The 12,938-nt window shown below is 34.2% G+C and overlaps 2 non-coding genes across 2 annotated transcripts; one reads left to right on the forward strand and one right to left on the reverse strand.

Annotated features, from left to right (window-relative positions):
- The first annotated feature begins 1,267 nt into the window (after positions 1–1,267).
- LOC128291189 (small nucleolar RNA R71) lies at positions 1,268–1,374 on the forward strand. The gene has a single exon (XR_008280965.1). It is a non-coding gene; the product is annotated as a small nucleolar RNA R71 (small nucleolar RNA).
- An 8,834-nt stretch (positions 1,375–10,208) lies between these two features.
- On the reverse strand, positions 10,209–10,314 carry LOC128291110 (small nucleolar RNA R71). Its single transcript, XR_008280886.1, has one exon. It is a non-coding gene; the product is annotated as a small nucleolar RNA R71 (small nucleolar RNA).
- Positions 10,315–12,938: the final 2,624 nt, after the last annotated feature.

Raw genomic sequence — 12,938 nt, forward strand, 5'->3', positions numbered from 1 at the left:
CTAGTTGAATACTGATCCTAGTAGGTTTTCGTTCCCAAGGCCAAGTTGCTTGAACATTTTGTAGGGCATCAAATTAATGCTAGCTCCTAAATCAGCTAGTGCTTTCTCAACATTTAAACTACCAATTAAGCAGGGAATAGTAAAACTTCTTGGATCTTTCAATTTGGTTGGCAGTTTATTTTGGAGTATGGCTGAGCACTCCTCGTTGAGTTCCACTATAGAAAATTCTTCAAACTTCCTTTTATTTGTTAGAAGCTTCTTCAAAAATTTTGCATATGTAGGCATCTGCGAGATAGCTTCAACAAAAGGTAAGTTAATATGTAACTATTTAAAAAGTTCAAGAAATTTACCGAATTATGTATTCATGCGGTCTTTCTTCAACTTTGCTGGGTACGAGATTAGTGGTTTATATTCCCTCAACACTGGTTTTTCATTATTTTCGAGTTTTGCCTCCTCATCTTCTTTTCTACCAGCTTCTGGTGGTAGCTTCTTTTCAGATTCAGCTAACACCTTCTCACTCCTTAATGTAACTACTTTCACATGCTCTTTTGGATTGGGTTCGGTGTTACTAGGTAGATTCCCCGGTGGTCTCTCTGAAATCATCTTGGCCAGCTGTCCTATTTGATTCTTGATCCTTTGAATTGATGCTTGCTGATTTTTAAGTGTAGTTTAAGTATTCTGAAAATGATTCTCCGCGACTGAAATAAACTTTGTTACCATCTCTTCAAGGTTCGGCTTTTTCTCTTACTGGTAAGGTTGTTGTTGAAAGACTGGAGGGGGTGGTGGTCTCTGATTGCCTTGGCCTCCCCATGAGAAATTTGGGTGGTTCCTCCAACCTGCATTGTAAGTGTTACTATAAGGATTATTTTGAGGCTGATGATTATTACTCATATAATTTATTTGCTCGTTCTCCATGTTAGGGTCGTAGGATGGATATTCTAAATTGTTCGTTCCACCTCCACTTGCATCGCACTACATTACTGGATGAACCTGTGTAGAACCAAGTAAACCATAAATTTTTCTATTCAAAAGTTCTACCTGATTGGAAAGCATAGTATCCGAATCAACGTTAAAAATGCCAGCTGCTTTTGTCAGTTTTGTCCTCATGACTTGCCACTGATAATTATTCAGTGACATCTCTTCTATGAACTCATAAGCCTCTTCAGGTGTCTTATTATTGATAGTTCCACCAGCAGCTACGTCAATCATTTGTCTAGTCGAGGGATTTAAACCGTTGTGGAAAGTTTGAACTTGTAGCCAAAGAGGCAACCCATGGTGAGGGCACCTTCTCAATAAGTCTTTGTATCTCTCCCATGCATCATAAAGAGTTTCTAAATCCATTTGCACAAAAGAAGAGATATCATTCCTCAGTTTAGCCATTTTAGCAGGCGAAAAATATTTAAGTAAAATTTTTTCGGTCATTTGTTCCCAAGTGGTGATTGACCCTCGCGGTAACGAGTTCAACCACTGTTTAGCCTTATTCCTCAATGAAAAGGTAAACAACCGAAGGCGAATGGCATCGCCAGAGACGCCATTGATCTTAAATGTGTCGCAGGATTCCAGAAAATTTGCTAGATGATTGTTTGGATCCTCGTCCTGCAAACCATCAAACTGAACAAACTGTTATATCATTTGAATTCAAAATTATTTGCAGCAACAGCAGGTCTAACTATACTCGATTCAGTTCCTGTTAAAGTAGATTTAGTATAATCATACATAGTACGAGGAGCGAGATTCTGATCTACTGGATTTGCAGCAACCATAGGAGGTAATAGATTATTTTGATTTTCAGCCATCTCCTCGGTATTAGTGTGAATATCACATTTTCGCTCTTCCTCTATGTATTGTAGGCTTCGTCTTATTTCTTTTTAGTTTCTGCGAGCTGTGCTCTCGATCTCACTATCAAAAAGCAAAGGTCCTAACGGGTTTCTTCTAGTCATAAACTATAAAAACCTGCCAGAAGTAAGTAAAAAAATTTAGTAATTAAAACAAAAAGAAAATTAAATTGCAATAAAAATAAAAAATGGCTAAAGTAATAAAAATTAAGCATTTCTAATATCTTAGTCCTCGAAAATGGCGCCTAAAACTTGATGATCGTGAAACTAACTAAAAATTTGACTAAGGCAAGCGCACCTATCGAACAGTAGTATAGTTGAGGTGAGATTGGAAATATTGTATCCACGAGGACTAAAAGTACTAGTAATTACTCTCTTTTTATTATCTAGCCTAAGAATTGAAAAGATGTTTTCTAAACTAAACCTAATTATCTAACTAACTAAGAACAAGAAAGAGATAAAAGTTGGAAAATATTCTTTGGAAAACCGATGGAGAAGACAATACCCAAGGAAGAATCCACCTAGACTTCACTTATCACTTCTAAATTAGACAATTTATACACTTGAATTAATTCGTAGAAATCCCTTATTTATGTTAATATCTCTCTCGAGACTAAGAACAACTGACTCTAGGTTGATTAATCGAAATCTCTTTCTAATTAAAACCCCTATTGTCACATTAACTCGATCTATGGATTCCCTTATTAGGTTTGACTCTAATTCGGCAAATTTATGTCGTCCTATCTCTAGGATTGCATGCAACTCTGCTTAATTATGAATGATCTACTCTTAAACAGGGACTTTTGCTCTACTGAATAAGCACATCAAAAACCTGAATTAATATCCTGGAATATTAAAGCAAGGGTTAAAACTCACAATTAAGAATAAAAACAAGTATTTATCATATAATTCAAATAGTAATGAGATTCATCTTAGGTTTCATCTCCCTTGGTATTTAGGGAGTTTAGTTCATAATAATGGAAAACATCTCAAAATTGAAAAAACAACAAAACATAAAAAAACCCAAAGAACTTTTAAGGAAATTGAGTGGAGATCTTCAATCTTGAAGTAGACCCTGTTTTCGAGCTAATTCCGATGGCTGTCCTTGAGTATTTCCTACCTTCTACTCTGTGCGTCCCCTCTAATCCTCTTTTAGGGTGTTTATATAGACTTTGTAAAGCCCAAAATAGCCCAAAATTAGCCTTTTCTGAATAGAATTAGACTTTGACTCGACAGGGACACAGCCGTGTGCCACGCCCGTGTGAAGGTGCTCAGGCCGTGTGCAATTTTGACTTAGTTTAATGTCGACACGGTCATGACACACGGACGTGTGTCCTGCCCGTGTGTGATTTACCCGTGTGAAAATGCCTAGGCGATGTGGAATACTGAGATAAACCCATTTTATTCGTTTTTGGCCCATTTCTTACTCACTTTCCTATGCTCACCTAAGTATAAGACAAGAATTTAAAGGATTAGGAGATCAAATTCTCTAAAACTTATGATAAATCATCCAAAAATATGCCAAGCATAGGATAAAAATATGTATATATTATGGTTTATCAAAGTGATTATAGATTAGCTGTGAAATCAGTATGCGATAAATCGATAGAATTAGATATAGATTTGTGGCTTAGCCACTTAGTTTTGTAGATCATTAAACTGTCAACACTTTCTTCTTTATACCATTCTCACCTAATGAAAATGCAGGTTATAGATATCAGATATCAAGGATGTACGTACAGTTATCCAATATAATTCATAATCAGATAATACAAATCATTATCATTTAACAATTATCGTATCAAGTATACGTACAAATAATCAATTATTCATCCTCAGAAGATTGGATATCAAGTTATACAATCTAATTCAGATCTTAGGGACCCTAGGAAGGCCTATGTTCGATTTGAACAACTCTTACGGCCCTAGGGAAAATTTTAATATTTTAGACCATATGTTCGTGCGGATTTACATGGCCTGGGTATTTGGCCCGTATGGTCCACACGTCATGTGGCTCAAAACAATAAGTTACACGGTCTGGCACACGACCAATCATATACCCGTGTGGCTCAAAACCCATCATACGGCTTGGATTACATTAGTGTTTGTGACCCGTGTGACCTTGAATCTAGAATAGTGAGTTATACAACCTGGACACACGTCCGTGCCCCTAACCTATGTGACCCCCAAATACAAATATTGAGTTACACGGTCTGGACACACGCCCATTTTCCTAGCCCGTGTGACCCTAATTCATAAATAGTGACTTACACAGCCTGCCACACGATCATGTGGCATTGATAGCCATGTTTTTCAACGTTCAAAACTCGTAGAAAATTGGGTTTTCGGTACACATCTGACATAGTTTTGACATAGAAGCAACAAGAATAACTCCAAAACCTAATAACGTACAACCAAAGACCAACTCAACAGTTAATTCGCATCAAACACTAAGATTAGCGTACAATCTAAACTTATGTCGAAAGCTTCAGCAAAACTTCCAATTTGAGAAACCTCACATTACCTCGTACGTTGCAGTGAATTACAAAACTAGTGTGTTGGATGAACATCACTCATAAGATCTTCGCCTAGAATTGAACATTCAAATAAAAAATTTAAGCAAAACACATTTCAATGAAACTTAACCAAAAATAAGCGAAACATGCAGAAACAACAAGAAACTACAATCAAATTTATACAAAAACCTTTTGATTAACGTAATGAACAAACTAAAGCTCTCAATTTCCACTGATATCAAGATTATAACAACAATTAAGTGAAAAGAAGAAACGAGAAAAAAGAAAAATGGAGAAGAAAAAGAGGAAGAAGGAGAAGTAAACGTCAGCTTAACTAATTAAATTTAAAAAACAAAAACTAAACGAAATAAATAAATAAATAAAAACTAAAATGGTTTATTAAAGGATTAAAAATTACTTCCTCATTGCATGCACAAGGACTTGAACACAAGACTAGAAAATATACAAAAGTTTAACCATCGAACCAGCAAGCTCATTCTTGACATAGATTCACGCAGAAATACACTTAAGTCCAACATTCAAGGACAAGGGTCAAATCAATCAAAACAACAAAATTCTCAAAAGTTAGATTTGAACCCATGACCTCTAACACACAAACGGAGCACTTACCCACAGAGACTTAATTATATCAAAATTTAACAAACAACATTCAAATTTTTGGGGCATTACAGACAAAATATTTTTCTATAATTCTTGATTGTACCCTTGATATTGTTCGTCAAGAACAAATGACTCTAATAGTACGATATGTGAACATGTGAACTAATAAAATAAAAATTGAGGAGTACTATTGTAACAACCCATTTTTAGTCAAATCAGAACAGTAGTTTTGAAACCACAAATCTGACGTCAAAATATTTATTTTATTATTATTTTAATGTTTACAGCATGAATATGTGATGGTGTGAAATTTTTGTTTAGAAATTTTATCGTTTGAATAGTCAATTTGATAAAATGGACTAAATTGCGTAAAGCGTAAAATTTGTGTTCTATTAGCTAAAGGTGTCAAATAGCTATGGAACCTTAAAGTAAAGGTCCTTAAGTGGTAATTAACCCATCTGAGAGTTAATCGATGATAGTGGAGTGATATTTGGTGTAGTTGTTAAATATTTTTAAGGTTAAAATTGGTATTTAGAAATTAATGTATAATTTAATAAAACAAATGAAATTATTCTTCCATTCATCTTCTTGGCTGTAATTTAGGGTTGGAGAAAGCCACTTTTATGCTTTTGAATTTGGAAAATTTAATCTTGGCAATTAGGTATGTATTTTGTCCCATTTTTAATGATTTTTATGTTTTTGAGATCGTTGCAACTAGGTCTAGCTAGCCCAGGGACTATTTTGCAAAACTTTTAAAGATTTTGAATGATTCCATTGATGAATACATGTGTATTTTGAAGTTTCTTGATAGATTATGAATGCTTGTTGATAGATATACAAGTTTTGTTAAGTGATTTTTAGTGAAAATGCAAAATAGGGATTAAATTGAGAAATGTTGAAACTTTGTAGTTAAAATGAGAAATACATGAAAAATATAGACTTCTAGGGGTATAATGGTAATTTTTCTGGTATGAGGTAGTCTTGAATTTCATGAATTTGTGATTTTATGTAATAAGGACTAAATTGTTAAAGTGTGAAAGTTTAGGGGCTAATGTGTAAAATAGCTCAAATGCATATTTTGGATTGAATTGAATAATTAGAAGAATAAATAAGCTAATTTTAATTACTTATATATCAAGAAAAAAGGAATTCAGACTTAGATCGGGGAAAAAGCAAAGTAATTGAATAGTCAGTCTGTTTCGTCATTTCCATACACGAGGTAAGTTCGTATAATTAAACTTAAATGTGCATTTATTTAAGTGATGGATGTATTAGGATTGTTTTTATCTTAGTGGTAAAATTTGGAATATTTCAAATTAAATGTACGATTTAAGTAAGAAGAGTTGCCAAATAAGACCATAGCTGGGCTATGGCAATTGGATAATAAGACCATAACCGAGTTATGGCATGTGAATGTAAGACCAAGGCAGGGCTATGGCAATGTATGTGTAAGACCATAGTTGGACTATGGCATCGAAAAATCGATGTACTCATACAGTAAGCATTTTATAAACTCGGAGTGATTTGATAAGTGAATTGGTGAGAAATAGATACATATTGGTATAGGTATGTACAGAAAACTATTTGAATAATGAGCTAATGGAAGTTGAGAACTTTATGTTAACTTAGTGATTGATGTTTTAATGCAATTTATGTCATCTATTTAGAAATTTTAATGAATGATGAGATTATTTCATTTTTATATACGAACTTACTAAGCTTTATAGCTTACTTTGTTTATTTTTATATGTTTTATAGTATTTTAAAGCTAGCTCGGATCCGGGGATCATCAGGGACTTCATCGCACTATCGGACATCTATTTTGGTACTTTTTGAAGTTTTGTATATATGGTATATGGCATGTATAGGCTTGAGTTATTTTGGTATGTTTGATGAAAATATATTGTAGCCATTTGAGTTGGCTTGTGATGATGAATTTGATGATTTTATAAATGTGCAAATGGTTCTATTTTGAGTTTGGCAATTGACCTATATTGTGTGATTGAGGTATTTGGAAAGCTATGTGCTTGTGAATAGGAGAATGGTAATGCATGTGTGGAGTGGCTTAGTTAATTGAATTGTATATGTGAATTAGGTATATAAATAGATGGTAAATTCTAGCTTATTTGTGACTTGTATTATTGATAATGAATTGGTATGAATTGAATGTTGGTTGGTGATATTTGGCTGCTTATTTGTGTCTTGAAATGGAACTATTTGAGCTTGTAAAGGTATGTGCAAAATGGGTGGCAAAATGGCTTGGAAAATAGCCTATTTTTGTTCACACGGGCAGAGACACAGTCGTGTGTCTCAGCCGTGTGCGACACACGGTCATGTTACACGATTGTGTGTCCCCTGGTGTTGAAATTGAAATAATTCAGTATACCCTACAAGATTGGCACGGCCTAGCACACGACCTGGTATACGAGTGTCTTTGTCCATTTTTAAGGCACCCAGACGTGTGTGTTGGCCATGTGACCCAAGCCAGAGAGTTACATGGGGTCAACCACGGGCTGGGACACGGCCATGTGTTTCCATTTTGAATGTCCACACGGCTTGTAACACGGGCGTACACGGCCTAGCCACACGGGCGTGTGTCCCCTATTTTGATAAAAATTTTCAAAGTTTCGTGAAAGTTTTGTGAAAGTTTCTTGAGTTATTGGTTTAGTCTCGAACCACTCTCAAAGCATGTTTAGGGCCTAGTAGGCTCGTATAAGGGATAAATTGTTTTAGATTGAAGGATGATTGTTTTTAATGATTGAATATATGAAAAAAGTATGTTTAAATGTATTATAAGTCTAGTAATGCTCTGTAACCCTATTCCAGCGTTAAATATGGGTGAGGGGTGTTATAATTTTCTAGAGTTTTTGAAGGTGAATGATACATCTGGATTGGGACTTTTTAAAGAATTAGAATATGTTTTGAAGTCTTTTTATCTTAATGTTGATGATGTAATGGGTCAAGGTTATGATAATGGTTTCAATATGAAAGGGAAACACCAATGTATTCAACAGTGGTTTATTGAAATAAACTCGAGAGCATTATATATGCCTTGTGCTTGTCATAGTCTTAATCCTACTCTTAGTGATATGTGACCTATCATCAAATGTGACAGTCAATTCAGGTTAATTCCGCACTTAAGGAGTTTGTTTTCTTGACAATTTAGGATTTTAATTTATGTTTTCAGTATTTAGGCATTTGGATTAGAAGTTAATAAAAATAAGTATTTTTAACACATTTTGTAAGTGTTGTGCCCCAATAAGCAGACACAGGCTTTATGTTGTGCTAATATGTTTAATTAAGTGTGTATGATGAAGATATAAAGGCCCAATTGATGTGGAAGCAAGGGACAAGTGATGCACAAGCTTCCTGAGCTGTCAAAGCACCAAAAAATTGACTAAGGCTAGAATTGGGTGTCGTGTCACACCATAGCCTTGGTATGGTGTGACACACATTGATGTCCTACCCAAGTAATTTGGGGTTTTATCGTCCTTGCAATTAAACTTATACAAAAACCTAGAATGTGTCCGAAGACCTAATTTGGGCTACCAACACCTCTATAGATAAGGCATTAGGGGTTGAATGTGATCAAGTCATCCTAGATGCCTTCAAAAACCCTCGTAGTTTATTTAGATTTCTTTCAGTTTTTAGATATTTTCTTTTTTTTCTTAAATTGGTTTTGATTCAATGACTTGTTTATTTAATTAAAGTATTTCATTTATATTCTTCTTAGACTTGTTTTATTTCGTTATCCCAATCAAAAGATTTGCTACGCCATTCCCCATTGGATATTCAATAAAAAATTATTCAAACCTCTTTTTCCTCCAAACCGATCGTGTTTCTTACATTGTTTATTCAATTGAAGTTGAGATCATAATTAACATGAGTGGCTAAATCCCTTAGGGGAGATTAACGAGTGGATGAGGATGTGACTGACAGAGGATTTAGGATTTCTAGAGATAGATTGATTGATATAAATTACACATTCTTAAAATGTTAGGCTTGACAACCCTAATAAGTTATCATAAGGTAAACGAGATCTAAGGATGAAGTCAAACCGAGTAAATCGTAATTTATCTTGGTTGAAAAAGTGATGTCAGGAGATAAGTGAGTATCAACCAATCGGTTAAGTTAATTAGAGTCGACGGGTAATAATAGTCTTAAACGATGACTAATCTACTTTAGAACCCCAATTTGAAGTTAGTCACAAACCTTGAAGCGATTTAATCTTCCTGATTGGTTTATTGGTTTAATTCATTTGTTTATATTTCTTTCTTTCTTTATTTTTGTTGTTAATTTTTTTTAATCTTTTTAATCTACTTTACTATCCATCGTAATATAGGAGTTAACTATTACTACTTAGAATTAGTATTGTAAAAAAAAAATCATTATTTGTACCATCCCCTCTTGGGTACGATCCTCAGAATAGTTCTGGTATTTTGTTGTACAACTATATTACAATTTGACTCGTGCACTTGCGAACACGGTCGTCAAGTTGTAAACGCCATTACCAGAGAGGTTTCAGTAATAAATTTTAAAAAAAAAATTTTGCAATTAATAAGATAAATAGGAATGTTAGGACCTATAGATGCGATTTTAATTTTTGGTTAGCTATTTTTATTTTAGGTTGTGTATGACCCAAAGCTCCAGCACTCCAATTGAACCCAAAGCTCTAGCACTCTAATTGAAACCAAAGCTCCAGCATTTCAATTGAACCATATTCAAAACTGGAGCAAATACTCAGGTGCAATTGTCAAATAATGGATAACGATCCACCTACGATAATAAATTTTCCTAGGGAAAATACGCTGTTTGAAGAGCCACGAGAACCACAAGGCAATAACCGGCAAGAAGTCCCAATGGCTTAACGGACATTGCGTAAGTACGCCTTACCTATCTTAGACGCGATGCGAGGAAGCATGGAGTGGATAACGATCAATGTTAATAAGTCTAAGATAAAGATGACCATAATCTAGGTGATTCAAAACACATTGCAGTTCAAAGGGAACATAGTTGAATACCCGAATCAACACTTGAAGCGGTTCCTTCAGCTATGTGACACATTCAAATATAACGAAATATCCGATGACACTATACGCCTTTGTTTATTCCTATTTTCATTATGTGATAATGCGACCAATTGGATATACTCATTAGCACCGGGTTCTATTACCACATGGAACGATCTTGCGAAAAAATTTCTTCATAATTTTTTTCCCAATTAGTCAAACAATTCAGCTCCGATGAGAAATCAAAAATTTCAAACAATACAAAGGTGAATCTTTGTACGAGGCATGAGAGAGTTTTAAGACGATGCTAAGGAAGTGCCCACATCATGGATTGCAAGCATGGCTCCAGATACAAATATTCTATAATGGTGTCAGCAGACACATCAGATCTAGCCTATATGGACCATCCAACGGATCTCTCATGTTTCTTACATACGAACAAGCTCATAAAATCATAGAAGACATGGCTATGAATTCGTATATGTGGCCTAGCGAGAGATTCATTGTAACAACCTGTTTTTAGTGAAATCGGAACAGTGGTTTCTAGACCGCAACTCTAAAGTCAGAAAAAATTATTTTATTATTATTTTATGGTCTACAGTATGATAGAAATACCGTATAAAATTAAGAAATTTTACTGTTTACATACTTAATTCAAAAAAAAGGACTCAATTGCGTAAAGTGCAAAAGTTGAGTTCTAATAGTTAAATGTATTAAATAGCCATAGAATTTTAAATTGGAGGTCCTTATATAGTAATTAGCCATTAAAGTTGTTAATGGATAAGCATGAATAGTCATAATTGGAATTTGAATGAATTATTAAGGTTAATTTTGGAAATTAGTAATTAAAGTTATAATAAATAAAATAAAATAAATTATTATCATCATCTTCCACCAAAAAAAAAAAACTAGCCATGGAAGCTTGAAATTTAGGCGAGCTTATTTTGCTCAATTAGGTATGTATTTTTGTTCCATTTTTTATGATTTCTATGTTTCCGGGATCGTTGTAACTTAATCTAGCTAGCCCGAGATAATTTGCAAAACTGTAGTATTAGAGTTTTTCTATTGATGATCATACTTGAGTTTTAAAGTTTGATGATAAAAAATGAATGATTGTTAGATAAACAACTTTTGTAAAGAAATTTTTGGTGAAATTATCAATTAGTTGCTAAATTGAAAAAGGTGATAAATTTATGGAAATTTTTATTAATTTTTGAATTATATGGGCTGCTATTAATATGTATAAAAATTGGCTAAGCTTGAGTAATGATTAAATTGCATGAAATTCATTTTCGATCTTAGGGACTAAATTACAAAGGAATTAAAAGTATAGGGAAAAATGGTAATTTTGTCAAAATTTTCATGTTGGATTAAATTGAATGAGAATTATACTGAAATGAGTTAAATTCATTCGTATAGATCTTGTCAAACCTCGTACAGAGTTAAATCGAGGCAAAGAGAAAATACCGGATTAGTTGCCTCCGTATCTACGTACACTTATCGAGATAGGTTTGTGTAACCAAATTGTATATTTATATGTTTTAAATTGAATTATATGTATGTGATTTGTATAATTGCCATGTATAAGTACCAATCACATATCCGACGGTTACTGAGTCCTGTTTGAACCTTAGGAATTCGTAGGATGCAAATCACATGTCATTATGGTTACTGATTTGGTTGGAGTCCTACATGTGTTGCGGACGCACCACAACTCATATGAGCTTATTGATTTGTAGCTCGTATGAGTTACCGATTCATAGCTTGTGAGAGCATACCGATTCGTAGCTCATATGAGCATATATGTACATGAATGGACAGATTATAGTTCAGTACACCTCGTGTGTACTACCTGTGTATCCAATGGTATTTTAAATGGTTCAACGAGCAATGTTTTGTTGTGAGACAATATGAGTTTGATACGAACTAGTATAGGTATACACATGAAATACATAGAAATGTTATTACATATATCTTGAAACATGAAATGGATGATACATGTATATAAAACTTGCTTAGTGGTTATGTATATCCATGTTTATTGGCTATTATATGTGTTTTACATGGCTAACATGTTGAGGATATGTGTTTAGGCTTTTGGCCAAATTGGTCTAGATATGTTTTGCATGCTTACCTTAAATGTGATTAAATGGTAAGTTAATTTCTTTATTATACAAACTTACTAAGCTTAAATGCTTACTCTGTGTTACTTTCCGTGTTTTATGTAATTCAAAAGCTCTTTCGGTTTGGAAGCTTGTCAGATCTATTTCACACTATCCATCGACTCTTTTGGTACTTTCGGTAAATTAATATCAGTTATAATGGCATGTATAGGTTAATTTGGTCAATGTTGGCATATAAGTGTTTTTGTTGAGATTAGACACTTAAATGGCTTGTGTTTTGTATATTTTGATGTATATATATATGTGGTCTTATCATATTGATGTTTGTTAGAGTGGTATATTTTTTACCATTTGAGATTATACATATATGTATTTAGTTATCTAGGTAAGTTTGGATACTTGGTTGACATGTTTTTAAGTTGTCATTTGAGGTGCCTAAGGGCATATTGGTTGTATGTGATGATATTACATGTTTTAAACTTGATCTTGGCTGGTTTTGGATGTCTATTTATGACTTGGTTATATGCAAATTGTTGTGTTTAGGTTGGTACCAAATTGGGTGAGAAATGTGGCTTGGAAAATTGTCTATTTTCATCCACACGGGTAGAGACACGGACGTGTGTCGCAGCCGTGTGCGACACACGGACAAGTGACACGACTGTGTGTCCCCTGTATCTTCTTAAGAATGCAAGTCAGTATGCTCACACAGCCTAGCACACGGGCATGTGGCTTGGCCATGTGACCCAATTCAGAGAGTTACACGGGCACGGACACAGGTTAAGACACGACCGTGTATCCCTATTTCGAATGTCCACACGGCCTAAGACATGGGCG

Source organism: Gossypium arboreum, chromosome 3 (assembly GCF_025698485.1).
Source record: "Gossypium arboreum isolate Shixiya-1 chromosome 3, ASM2569848v2, whole genome shotgun sequence".
In the NCBI taxonomy this organism is placed as follows: Eukaryota; Viridiplantae; Streptophyta; class Magnoliopsida; order Malvales; family Malvaceae; genus Gossypium; species Gossypium arboreum.